We start from the raw sequence: 12,769 nt of genomic DNA, 5'->3' as shown, positions 1-12,769 counted from the left end.
GTCGGGATTGGGTACAGTTACAATACATATAGGAGTCGATGCTTTGTTATCAAGGATTCACCACATACTTGCGAGTGTGGATATCTTATGCGATCTGAGGAGATATTAGTGTGACGAATCTCTGGCCAGAGTACATGATGTGTTTTAAGAAATGGTTTCTTAGTAGCACATGCGATGTCACTATTTGATCTTCAAGATGTATTGCATAGTTATCGAATCTCGAACGACTCTCGATTTACCAATGGTTGTTGATTCGATCGGGATATATGGATGAAGGGACCGTACTGTACGCTAACCAAAATCTATTGGTTCTTGCAGGCACTATCAGTGATACCTAGGGAATCATGGGGCGATGTTGCTAGGCGCTCTTACCATGATTCGTTGGGCAAGTCGGAAATTGTTGTTCCGAGTCACAAGGAGTTGTGAGCCCACGGCTAGCTGTATCCCTGAACCATTGAGGGTCACACAGAGTAATGGATTTTTAATCCCCGTTGAGATAGTTAAATTTAATGAATAAAGAAGTGGGACTTCTTATATAAGAGTAGAGGAGTAAGATTTCCTAAAATGACATAGGGATGGGCATTTTTGGAAACCACTGAATTCGGATTCAGAAAAATTTATCTTGACTTTAAAAGGTGCAGAAATGGTTTCTGTGCACATTGGTAAAATTGGTTTATCAATCTGAGTCACGATGAATTTTATATTAATTTCTGAACATGCGGGCTTTGCTTGTCAGGCTTGAACTTATGACTAATGGGCCCTAAGCTGTTAGCAGCCCACATTATAAATAAGTTATTACAGTACAGAAATTATACAACAGAGGTCACAAAATAATTTTCGAAAACCCTGTTTTTCTTAAGTGTGGCCGCCGCCCCCTCCCCTCTGCTCGGGGAAAATCCAGCCTGTGAATTTTGAATTTGCAGTCTGGTTTAACGGATCATATTCGTTAATTCTCTTCGTAGAAACTTCTGATAGATTTTCTAGTGCAATCTATCAGAGGGATTAAATCTCTGTTCATGGACCTGATTGAAGAACAGTTCGTCCATCAGTTCCTGGGAGATACAACAAGAGCAGAGAAATCTGTTGGTGTCCATAATATCGATTCGAGATTAGATGTAAAAATTTATAATTGTTATTTAATTTTTACACACACAATTTAATCGTAAAGTTTTGATACCCATTATGGAATCGTTCCATATAAAATTTTTAAACTTCCGCTGCACCGGGTATCAATTCTGATTGATCTGAACACCATTCTCCAACATCCTCGCCGTCCTATTTCCGACTCTTGCAGTCCAATCCGCGGATAGAAAAGATGCAATAAACTTAATCATACGATGTGAACGTGCGATCTGGGTGACGCGGGCCGCTTCGGTGGGTCCCAGTGCGACATACGGGAAAAATTCCCCGAAAGAACATCTCCATTTTGGAATTTGAGCGTCTCCATCTCTTTAACCGAGATACGCGCTATAGGTATCGAGTGGAGCTTCGCATGAGCAGGCTGAAGCTCCAGTAACTCTCAGCCGATCGAAAGTTATGTCCGTTCGAAACTGCAGCTCCTGTTCCTCCGATCCGCAATTTGAAAGACAAAAAAATAAAGAATTCATTCACTGTTGGGTGCGATCATACCAGCACTAATGCACCGGATCCCATCAGAACTCCAAAGTTATGCGTGCTTGGGCAAGAGCAGTACTAGGTTGGGTGACCCCCTGGGAAGTCCTCGTAGTGCACCCTTTTTTTTATTAGTTTCTTTTTTTCTTACTCGTACATCTTGTTCTTCCGATTCCTCTCCGTCCTATATCCGACTCTTTCAGTCCAATCCGCGGATAGAAAAGATGCAATAGACTGAATCACAGGACGTGAACAACCGATCTGGGTGACTTGGGCCACTTCGGTGGGTCCCAGCACGCCCTAAGTGAAAAATGCCCCCAAAGACAATCTCCGGGTTTGAATTTGAGCTTCTCCGTGTCTTAGACCGACATACGCGTTGTAGGTATCGAGAAGAGCTTCGCGTGAGCAAGCTGAAGCTCCCGTAACTCTCAGCAGATCGAAAGTTATGTCCGTTTGAAACTGCAGCTCCTTTTCCTCCGATCCGCAATTCGAGAGACAAAATAATAAAATATTCATTCATTGTTGGGTGCGATCATACCAGCACTAATGCACCGGATCCCATCAGAACTCCGAAGTTATGGTGCTTGGGCGAGAGCAGTACTTGGATGGGTGTTCCCCTGGGAAGTCCTCGTGTTGCATCCCTTTTTCATTAATTTCTTTTTTTCTTACTCGTACTTCTAATTCTTCCGATTCCTCTCCGTCCTATTTCCGACTCTTTCAGTCCAATCCGCGGATAGAAAAGATGCAATAGACTGAATCATACGATGTGAACGTGAGATCTGGGTGACGCGGGCCACTTCGGTGGGACCTAGCACGACATACGGGAAAAATGCCCCGAAAGACCATCTCCGTTTTGGAATTTGAGCGTATCTGCCTCTTTAACCTAGATACGCACTATAGGTATCGAGTGGAGCTTCGCGTGAGCAGGCTGAAGCTCCAGTAACTCTCAGCCGATCGAAAGTTATGTCCGTTTGAAACTGCAGCTCCTGTTCCTCCGATCCGCAATTCGAGAGACAAAAAAATAAAGAATTCATTCACTATTGGGTGATTTCATACCAGCACTAATGCACCGGATCCAATCAAAACTCCGAAGTTATGCGTGCTTGGGCAAGAGCAGTACTAGGATGGGTGACCCCCTGGGAAGTCCTCGTGTTGCACCCCTTTTTTAATTAGTTTCTTTTTTTCTTACTCGTACATCTTGTCTTCCGATTCCTCTCCGTCCTATTTCCTACTCTTTCAGTCCAATCCACGGATAGAAAAGATGCAATAGACTGAATCACACGACGTGAACGTGCGATCTCCATCAGAAGTCCGAAGTTAAGCGTGCTTAGGCGAGAGCAGTACTAGAATGGGTGACCCCCTGGGAAGTCCTCATTTTGCACCCTTTTTTCATTAATTTCTTTGTTTCTTACTCGTACTTTTAGTTCTTTCGATTCCTCGCTGTCCTATTTCCGACTCTTTCAGTCCAATCCGCGGATAGAAAAGATGCAATAGACTGAATCACACGACGTGAACGTGCGATCTGGGTGACGCGGGCCGCTTCGGTGGGTCCCAGCGCGACATACGGGAAAAATGCCCCGAAAGACCATCTCCGTTTTGGAATTTGAGCGTCTCCATGTGTTTAACCGAGATACGCACTATAGTTATCGAGTGGAGCTTCACGTGAGCAGGCTGAAGCTCCAGTAACTTCAGTCGATCGAAAGTTATGTCCGTTTGAAACTACAGATCCTGTTCCTCCGATCCGCAATTCGAGAGACAAAAAAATAAAGAATTCATTCACTGTTGGGTGTGATCATAGCAGCACTAATGCACCGGATCCCATCAAAACTCCGAAGTTATGCGTGCTTGGGCAAGAGCAGTACTAGGATGAGTGACCCCTGGGAAGTCCTCGTGTTGCACTCCTTTTTTTATTAGTTTTTTTTCTTACTCGTACATCTTGTTCTTCCGATTCCTCTCCGTCCTATTTCCGACTCTTTCAGTCCAATTTGCGGATAGAAAAGATGCAATAGACTGAATCACACGACGTGAACGTGCGATCTGGGTGACGTGGGCCACTTCGGTGGGTCCCAACGTGCCCTACGGGAAAAATGCTCCCAAAGTCCTTCTCCGGGTTTGAATTTGAGCTTCTCCTTCTCTTAGACCAAGATACGCGCTGTAGCTATCGAAAAGAGCTTCGCGTGAGCAGGCTGAAGCTCCCGTAACTCTCAGCAGATCTAAAGTTATGTCCATTTGAAACTGCAGCTCCTATTCCTCCGATCCGCCATTTGAGAGACAAAACAATAAAGAATTCATTCACTCTTGGGTGCGATCATACCATCACTAATGCCCCGGATCCCATTTGAATTCTGAAGTTAAGCGTGCTTGGGCGAGAGCAGTACTAGGATGGGTGACCTCCTGGGAAGTCCTCGTGTTATCTCATTTTCATTAATTTCTTTTTTTCTTACTCGTACTTCTTGTTTTTCCGATTCCTCGCCGTCCTATTTACGACTCTTTCAGTCCAATCCGCGGACAGAAAAGATGCAATAGACTTAATCACACGACGTGAACGTGCGATCTGGGTTACGCGGGCTGCTTCTCGGGTCCCAGTGCGCCATAATGGAAAAATGTCACGAAAGACCATCTCCGGGTTGTAATTTGAGCGTCTCCGTCTCTTACACCGAGATACTTGCTGTAGGTATTGAGAGGAGCTTCGCGTGAGCAGGCTGAAGCTCCCGTAACTCTTAGCCGATCGAAAGTTATGTCCGTTTGAAACTGCAGCTCCTGTTCCTCCGATCCGCAATACGAGAGACAAAACAATAAAAAATTCATTCACTGTTCGGTGCGATCATACCAGCACCAATGCACCGGATTTCATCAGAACTCCGAAGTTATGCGTGCTTGGGCGAGAGTAGTACTAGGATGGGTGACCCCCTGGGAAGTCCTCGTGTTGAACTCCTTTTTCATTAATTTCTTTTTTTCTTACTCGTACTTCTTGTTTTTCCGATTTCTCGCCGTCCTATTTTTAAATCTTTTAGTCCAATCCGCGGATAGAAACGATGCAATTAGACTTAATCACACGACGTGAACGTGCGATCTAGGTGACGCGGGTCGCTTCGGTGGGTCCCAGCGCGCCCTAAGAGAAAAACGCCCCGAAAGACCATCTCCGGGTTGTAATTTGAGCGTCTTCATCTCTTAGACCGAGATACTTGCTGTAGGTATCAAGAAGAGCTTCGCGTGAGCAAGCTGAAGCTCCAGTAACTCTCAGCCGATCAAAAGTTATGTCCGTTTGAAACTGCAGCTCTTGTTCCTCCGATCTGCAATTCGAGAGACAAAAAAATAAAGAATTCATTCATTGTTGGTGGAGATCATACCAGCACTAATGCACCGGATCCCATCAGAACTCCGAAGTTATGCGTGCTTGGGAAAGAGAAGTACTAGGATGGGTGACCCCCTGGGAAGTCCTTGTGTTGCACCCCTTTTTTTATTAGTTTTTTTTTTCTTACTCGTACATCTTGTTCTTCCGATTTCTCTCCGTCTTATGTCCGACTCTTTCAGTCCAATCCGCGGATAGAAAAGATGCAATAGACTTTATCACAGGACGTGAACGTGCGATCTAGGTGATGCGGGCCATTTCGGTGGGTCCCAGCTCGCCCTACGGGAATAATGCCCCCAAATACAATCTCTGGGTTTGAATTTGAGCTTCACCATCTCTTAGACCGAGATACGCACTGTAGGTATCGAGAAGAGCTTCGCGTTAGCAAGCTGAAGCTTTCGTAACTCTCAGCAGATCGAAAGTTATGTCCGTTTGAAATTGCAGCTCCTGTTCCTCCGATCCGCAATTCGAGAGACAAAACAATAAAGAATTCATTAATTGTTGGGTGCGATCATACCATTACCAATGCACCGGATCCCATAAGAACTCCGAAGTTAAGTGTGCGTGGGCGAGAGCAGTACTAGGATAGGTGACCTCCTGGGAAATCCTTGTGTTGCACCCCTTTTTCATTAATTTCTTTTTTTCTTACTTGTACTTCTTGTTTTTCCGATTCCTCGCCTTCCTATTTCCGACTTTTTCAGTCCAATCCGCGGATAGAAAAGATGCAATAGACTTAATCACACGACGTGAACGTGCGATCTAGGCGACGTCGGCCGCTTCGGTGGGTCACAGTGCGCCCTACGGGAAAAACGCCCCAAAAGACCATCTTCGGGTTGTAATTTGAGCGTCTCCGTCTTTTAGACCGAGATACTTGCTGTAGGTATCGAGAGGAGCTTCGCGTGAGCAGGCTGAAGCACCTGTAACTCTTAGCCGATCGAATGTTATGTCCATTTGAAACTGCAGCTCCTGTTCCTCCAATCCGTAATTCGAGAGACAAAATAATAAAGAATTCATTCACTGTTGGGTGCGATCATACCAGCACTAATGCACCGGATCCCATCAGAACTCCGAAGTTAAGCGTGCTTGGGCAAGAGCAGTACTAGAATAGGTGACCCCTTGGGAAGTCCTCATGTTGCACCCTTTTTTCATTAATTTCTTTGTTTCTTACTCGTACTTCTTGTTCTTTCGATTCCTCGCCGTCCTATTTCCGACTCTTTCAGTCCAATCCGCGGATAGAAAAGATGCAATAGACTGAATCACACGATGTGAACGTGCGATCTGGGTGACGCGGGCCGCTTCGATGGGTCCCAGCGCGACATACGGGAAAAATGCCCCGAAAGACCATCTCTGTTTTGGAATTTGAGCGTCTCTGTGTCTTTAACCGAGATACGCACTATAGTTATCAAGTGGAGCTTCACGTGAGCAGGCTGAAGCTCCAGTAACTCTCAGCCGATCAAAAGTTATGTCCGTTTGAAACTACAGCTCCTGTTCCTCCGATCCGCAATTCGATAGACAAAAAAATAAAGAATTCATTCACTATTGGGTGTGATCATAGCAGTACTAATGCACCGAATCCCATCAAAACTCCGAAGTTATGCGTGCTTGGGCAAGAGCAGTACTAGGATGAGTGACCCCCTGGGAAGTCCTCGTGTTGCACTCCTTTTTTTATTAGTTTTTTTTTCTTACTCGTACATCTTGTTCTTCCGATTCCTCTCCGTCCTATTTCCGACTCTTTCAGTCCAATCCGCAGATAGAAAAGATGCAATAGACTGAATCACACGACGTAAACATGCGATCTGGGTGACGTGGGCCACTTCGGTGTGTCACAGCGCGCCCTACGGGAAAAATGCCCCCAAAGTCCATCTCCGGGTTTGAATTTGAGCTTCTCCATCTCTTAGACCAAGATACGCGCTGTAGCTATCGAGAAGAGCTTCGCGTGAGCAGGCTGAAGCTCCCGCAACTCTCAGCAGATCTAAAGTTATGTCCGTTTGAAACTGCAGCTCCTGTTCCTCCGATCCGCAATTCGAGAGACAAAACAATAAAGAATTCATTCACTGTTGGGTGCGATCATACCAGCAATAATGCCCCGGATCCCATTAGAACTATGAAGTTAAGCGTGCTTGGGCGAGAGCAGTACTAGGATGGGTGACCTCCTAGGAAGTCCTCGTGTTATCCCATTTTCATTAATTTCTTTTTTTCTTACTAGTACTTCTTGTTTTTCCGATTCCTCGCCGTCCTATTTCCGACTCTTTCAGTCCAATCCGCGGACAGAAAAGATGCAATAGACTTAATCACACGACGTGAACGTGCGATCTAGGCGACGTCGGCCGCTTCGGTGGGTCACAGCGCGCCCTACGGGAAAAATGCCCCGAAAGACCATCTCCGGGTTGTAATTTGAGCGTCTCCGTCTCTTAGACCGAGATACTTGCTGTAGGTATCGAGAGGAGCTTTGCGTGAGCAGGCTGAAGCACTTGTAACTCTTAGCCGATCGAATGTTATGTCCGTTTGAAACTGCAGCTCCTGTTCCTCCAATCCGTAATTCGAGAGACAAAATAATAAAGAATTCATTCACTGCTGGGTGCGATCATACCAGCACTAATGCACCGGATCCCATCAGAACTCCGAAGTTAAGCGTGCTTGGGCAAGAGCAGTACTAGAATAGGTGACCCCTTGGGAAGTCCTCATGTTGCACCCTTTTTTCATTAATTTCTTTGTTTCTTACTCGTACATCTTGTTCTTCCGATTCCTCTCCGTCCTATTTCCGACTCTTTCAGTCCAATCCGTGTATAGAAAAGATGCAATAGACTGAATCACACGACGTAAACATGCGATCTGGGTGACGTGGGCCACTTCGGTGTGTCCCAGCGCGCCCTACAGGAAAAATGCCCCCAAAGTCCATCTCCGGGTTTGAATTTGAGCTTCTCCATCTCTTAGACCAAGATACGCGCTGTAGCTATCGAGAAGAGCTTCGCGTGAGCAGGCTGAAGCTCCCGCAACTCTCAGCAGATCTAAAGTTATGTCCGTTTGAAACTGCAGCTCCTGTTCCTCCGATCCGCAATTCGAGAGACAAAACAATAAAGAATTCATTCACTGTTGGGTGCGATCATAACAGCAATAATTCCCCGGATCCCATTAGAACTATGAAGTTAAGCTTGCTTGGGCGAGAGCAGTACTAGGATGGGTGACCTCCTAGGAAGTCCTCGTGTTATCCCATTTTCATTAATTTCTTTTTTTCTTACTAGTACTTCTTGTTTTTCCGATTCCACGCCGTCCTATTTCCGACTCTTTCAGTCCAATCCGCGGACAGAAAAAATGCAATATACTTAATCACACGACGTGAACGTGTGATCTGGGTGACGCGGGCCGCTTCGGCGGGTCCCAGCGCGCCTTAATGGAAAAACGTCACGAAAGACCATCTCCGGGTTGTAATTTGAGCGTCTCCGTCTCTTACACCGAGATACTTGCTGTAGGTATTGAGAGGAGCTTCGCGTGAGCAGGATGAAGCTCCCGTAACTCTTAGCCGATCGAAAGTTATGTCAGTTTGAAACTGCAGCTCCTGTCCCTCCGATCCGCAATTCGAGAGACAAAACAATAAAGAATTCATTCACTGTTGGGTGCGCTCATACCAGCACTAATACATCGGATCCCATTAGAACTCCGAATTCAAGCGTGCCTGGGCGAGAGCAGTACTAGGATGAGTGACCCCCTGGGAAGTCCTCGTGTTGCACTTTATTTTTCATTAATTTCTTTTTTTCTTACTCGTACTTCTTGTTCTTTCGATTCCTTGCCGTCCTATTTCCGACTCTTTCAGTCCAATCCTCAGATAGAAAAGATGCAATAGACTGAATCATACGATTTGAACGTGCGATCTGGGTGACGCGGGCCGCTTCGGTGGGTCCCAGCGCAACATACGGGAAAAATGCCCCGAAAGACCATCTCTTTTTTGGAATTTGAGCATCTCCATCTTTTTAACTGAGATACACACTATAGGTATCGAGTGGAGCTTCGTGTGAGCAGGCTGAAGCTCCAATAACTCTCAGCCGATAGAAAGTTATGTCCGTTTGAAACTGCAGCTCTTGTTCCTCCGATCCGCAATTCGAGAGACAAAAAAATAAAGAATTCATTCACTGTTGGGTGCGATCATACCAACACTAATGCACCGAATCCCATAAGAACTCCGAAGTTATGCGTGCTTGGGCAAGAGCAGTACTAGGATGGGTGACCCCCTGGGAAGTCCTCGTGTTGCACCCCTTTTTTTATTAGTTTCTTTTTTTCTTACTCGTACATTGTAGTAAACCTTACCCGGATCACCTAATAACAGAACTTAGTCATGCAATTAACTTAATTAATCAGATATTAGAATAAAACTGCGAAAACCATAAATATGATACAATCCCAAGTAAAGGAATCTGTAATTCATCCAAATAATATACAACCAAATCGAATAGCTGTATCAACCTCAAAACAACAGAAATAAAACCTAGACAAAGCTCCAGCTGGTCAACCACTGACTAGCCCCTCTTGGATCCACCCGCCTTGTCCAATCGCAAACCTGCCCCATAGAATTGGGTGTCCAGAAACACAGAGTACGAGACGTGAACATAAAACGCTCAGTACGAGAGTATGAGTATACATGCATGCAAAGTGAACTCCCTATAAACTCGAGGTCAAGGATCAGATAACAGTCCGGGCCCTGGTATGTAGCACGCTGTGCCGTCGCTTCAGGAGGTGGCTCCCATACCATAATACAAGTGGACATGCCGGACCCAAATCTATGGAAGTCCAACCACTAACAGGATAGGAAAAAACCCTACTAACAGACATCTCGAAGGAGGTAGCTCAGTATGCAAATGAATGCAGCATAAATCAATGACATATAAACCATGCAGTCACATAATACATGCATACTCAGTCAGGATATCTCGAACAGTACTTTCGTACCTCAAATCAGTGCAAGCTCTACCAACTCTAGGTCCACGCCTATAGTTTGCTCTACACTGCCAAATGATACTACTATAATTAAAGTGCTCTAAAAGCTTTAACTAAGCTATTGCATACTCCTAAATATTTATAGGAAGCAAAAGCTATACCTTCGTCCGTCGTTAGCCCTTTGATGTCGATGCCTCCAGAACTAGGGCACAACTCTGCTATGACTATCGAACGCCTCGACGACTCCCGGGTCAAGCCTAGGAAGGCTAGTACAACTCGAATACGACTAGAGTAGAGAGGAAATCCGGAATTGGCAATTTGAAAATGAATTCTCGGCCTTCTATTTATAGACAACGATCGGAGCTTCCGATCCTCGATCGGAATGTCCGAACCTCGATCGGAACGTCCGATCCTGCCATCGGAGCTTCCGAAGATCCTGATCTGCCATGTGTCAAAATATCACTTGTTGACTTCGGATAGGGTGATCGGAGCTTCCGATACTGATCGGAGCTTCCGATCTAACCACACATCATGCCTGACGTAATACCATCGGAGCTTCCGATCCTGCATCGGTGCTTCCAATCCTGTTCGGAGCTTCCGAACTCACCTTTGGAGCTTCCGAACTCTATCCAAGTAATTATGATTAATTCCTTAATTACTGATTTTGGTTACGGGCTACTACATTCTCCCCCACTTAAGATATTTCGTCCTCGAAATCAGATCTTAAGTACTGAATGTAATACAGAAATCAGAAACATTCTTTATTCAAATCAAACATTTACAGAGTTTGCAACTGAATACAACTATAGAATGAAATCAAAACAACTCAGGATGGTCTTCACGCATCCTGTCCTCAAGCTCCCAAGTAGCTTCCTCAGTGCCTCGGCACTGCCACTGAACTAAAACCAAAGGAATGACTTTGTTCCACAAAACCTTATCCTTATAATCCAGGATACGAATAGGTTTCTCAACATAGGTCAAATCGTTGTTCACCTGAACCTCAGACCGCTGCAGAATATGAGATTCATCCACCACATACCGTCGCAACAGAGATACATGGAACACGTCGTGAATACTGGAAAGATGCGGTGGCAAAGCTAGTCGATAAGCCAAATCGTCAATGCTCTCCAAGATCTCAAATGGACCGATAAATCTGGGAGATAACTTGCCCTTAAGGACAAATCTGAGAATATTGCGGAAAGGTGACACTCTCAGAAACACTTTCTCCCCGACATCGAACTGCAAAGGCCTACGCTTGATATTAGCATAGCTGGCTTGACGATCCTGTGCAGTCTTAATCCGTTTCTTGATCTGATCAACAATGTCTATCGCATGCTGGATAAACTCCGGTCCCTCAGCCTGTCTCTCCCCCACTTCTTCCCAAAAGAGTGGAGTACGACAACTTCGCCCGTACAACGCCTCAAAAGGTGCCATCCCAATACTAGTATGATAGCTGTTGTTGTACGCGAACTCGATCAATGGCAAATGATCCTGCCAGGCTGAACCAAAATCCAAGACGCACGCTCTAAGAATATCCTCCAAAGTACGGATAGTGCGCTCTAACTGACCATCAGTCTCCGGATGATAGGCAGTACTCAAACTAAGAGTAGTACCCATCGCACGCTGAACACTCCCCCAGAATCTAGAAGTAAACCTGGGGTCCCGATCTCTGACAATGCTCACAAGCACTCCATGAAGTCGAACGATCTCTTGAATGTACAACCGTGCCATACGATCCACATTGTACTCCCGGCTATAGGCAATGAAATGTGCTGACTTGGTGAGTCGGTCCACCACAACCCAGATAGCATCACAGTTCCTCGGGGATAACGGCAAATGGATAACAAAGTCCATTGTGATAAACTCTCATTTCCATTTAGGAATAGGCAGACTATGAAGAAATCCTTCAGGTCGTCGGTGCTCTGCCTTGACCTGTTGACACACCAAACATCTCGAAACAAACTGATAAACACTGCGTTTCATTCCCTTCCACCAGAAACGAGTACGTAGATCCTTGTACATCTTGTTGCTCCCAGGATGAATACTCAACTTAGTGCGATGTGCCTGAGACAAAATCTCCTCTCGCAACTCTTCATCCTGCGGAATCACAAGCCTACCAGACAAACACAGAAAGCCATCTGACTGATAATGAAATCCAGACGAGCTACCCTCGTTAGCTAGACGAGCTAAACTCTGGGTCTTCGAATCAGACATCTGAGCATCTCGGATCCGCGAATACAAAGCTGGCTCAGATAATATCGCAAACATCTGGATACTCTGCATACCTTTCTTATGCTTGAAGGTATAACCTGAAGTACAACAGTCACTGATCGCACTAGACATCGAACAAGTCTGAAGTGCGGATAGTCGCACCTTGCGACTCAAAGCATCAACGGTGAGATTAGCAGCTCCCGGATGGTACTTAATCTCGCAATCATAGTCCTTAAGCAAGTCCATCCAATGTCTCTGCCTCATGTTCAACTCTGCCTGAGTGAACAAATACTTGAGACTCTTATGGTCGGTGAAGATCTCAAATTTCTCGCCATACAGATAATGACGCCAGATCTTCAAAGCGAACACAATGGCTGCCAATTCCAAATCATGGGCTGGATAGTTGTCCTCGTGAAGCTTCAGCTGTCTAGAAGCGTATGCGATCACATGCCCATTCTGAGTCAGAACACAACCTAACCCCTGAAGAGAAGCATCAGTGTATACCATATACCCTCCAGATCCTGACGGTAATGCCAACACCGGCACAGAAGTCAACCGCCGTCGAAGCTCACAGAAATTCTCCTCACACTCGGATGACCACTCGAAATCCATACCCTTGCGGGTAAGCTGGGTCAAAGGTCGAGCTAGTTGAGAGAAGTTCAGAAT

At 45.6% G+C, this 12,769-nt stretch overlaps 9 non-coding genes and 6 pseudogenes across 9 annotated transcripts; all 15 read left to right on the top strand.

The window, feature by feature from the left end:
* Window positions 1-1,615: 1,615 nt before the first annotated feature.
* On the top strand, window positions 1,616-1,734 carry LOC140868416 (5S ribosomal RNA). The gene has a single exon (XR_012145835.1). It is a non-coding gene; the product is annotated as a 5S ribosomal RNA (ribosomal RNA).
* Window positions 1,735-2,135: 401 nt separating this feature from the next.
* On the top strand, window positions 2,136-2,253 carry LOC140868716 (5S ribosomal RNA). The gene has a single exon (XR_012146120.1). It is a non-coding gene; the product is annotated as a 5S ribosomal RNA (ribosomal RNA).
* Window positions 2,254-2,653: 400 nt separating this feature from the next.
* On the top strand, window positions 2,654-2,772 carry LOC140869524 (5S ribosomal RNA; annotated as a pseudogene).
* A 623-nt stretch (window positions 2,773-3,395) lies between these two features.
* On the top strand, window positions 3,396-3,513 carry LOC140869515 (5S ribosomal RNA; annotated as a pseudogene).
* Window positions 3,514-3,911: 398 nt separating this feature from the next.
* On the top strand, window positions 3,912-4,030 carry LOC140869572 (5S ribosomal RNA; annotated as a pseudogene).
* Window positions 4,031-4,427: 397 nt separating this feature from the next.
* LOC140868847 (5S ribosomal RNA) lies at window positions 4,428-4,546 on the top strand. The gene has a single exon (XR_012146247.1). It is a non-coding gene; the product is annotated as a 5S ribosomal RNA (ribosomal RNA).
* A 401-nt stretch (window positions 4,547-4,947) lies between these two features.
* LOC140869052 (5S ribosomal RNA) lies at window positions 4,948-5,066 on the top strand. The gene has a single exon (XR_012146445.1). It is a non-coding gene; the product is annotated as a 5S ribosomal RNA (ribosomal RNA).
* A 400-nt stretch (window positions 5,067-5,466) lies between these two features.
* On the top strand, window positions 5,467-5,585 carry LOC140868802 (5S ribosomal RNA). The gene has a single exon (XR_012146203.1). It is a non-coding gene; the product is annotated as a 5S ribosomal RNA (ribosomal RNA).
* A 400-nt stretch (window positions 5,586-5,985) lies between these two features.
* On the top strand, window positions 5,986-6,104 carry LOC140868245 (5S ribosomal RNA). The gene has a single exon (XR_012145672.1). It is a non-coding gene; the product is annotated as a 5S ribosomal RNA (ribosomal RNA).
* Window positions 6,105-6,504: 400 nt separating this feature from the next.
* Window positions 6,505-6,623, top strand: LOC140869656 (5S ribosomal RNA; annotated as a pseudogene).
* A 399-nt stretch (window positions 6,624-7,022) lies between these two features.
* LOC140869660 (5S ribosomal RNA) lies at window positions 7,023-7,141 on the top strand (annotated as a pseudogene).
* A 398-nt stretch (window positions 7,142-7,539) lies between these two features.
* LOC140868244 (5S ribosomal RNA) lies at window positions 7,540-7,658 on the top strand. Its single transcript, XR_012145671.1, has one exon. It is a non-coding gene; the product is annotated as a 5S ribosomal RNA (ribosomal RNA).
* A 400-nt stretch (window positions 7,659-8,058) lies between these two features.
* Window positions 8,059-8,177, top strand: LOC140869751 (5S ribosomal RNA; annotated as a pseudogene).
* Window positions 8,178-8,575: 398 nt separating this feature from the next.
* LOC140869133 (5S ribosomal RNA) lies at window positions 8,576-8,694 on the top strand. The gene has a single exon (XR_012146523.1). It is a non-coding gene; the product is annotated as a 5S ribosomal RNA (ribosomal RNA).
* A 401-nt stretch (window positions 8,695-9,095) lies between these two features.
* On the top strand, window positions 9,096-9,214 carry LOC140868870 (5S ribosomal RNA). Its single transcript, XR_012146269.1, has one exon. It is a non-coding gene; the product is annotated as a 5S ribosomal RNA (ribosomal RNA).
* Window positions 9,215-12,769: the final 3,555 nt, after the last annotated feature.

This window comes from Henckelia pumila, chromosome 4 (assembly GCF_033568475.1).
Source record: "Henckelia pumila isolate YLH828 chromosome 4, ASM3356847v2, whole genome shotgun sequence".
Classification (NCBI taxonomy): Eukaryota; Viridiplantae; Streptophyta; class Magnoliopsida; order Lamiales; family Gesneriaceae; genus Henckelia; species Henckelia pumila.
Note: the sequence above shows the minus strand (reverse complement) of the source record. Positions and strands in the feature narration are given on the sequence as shown.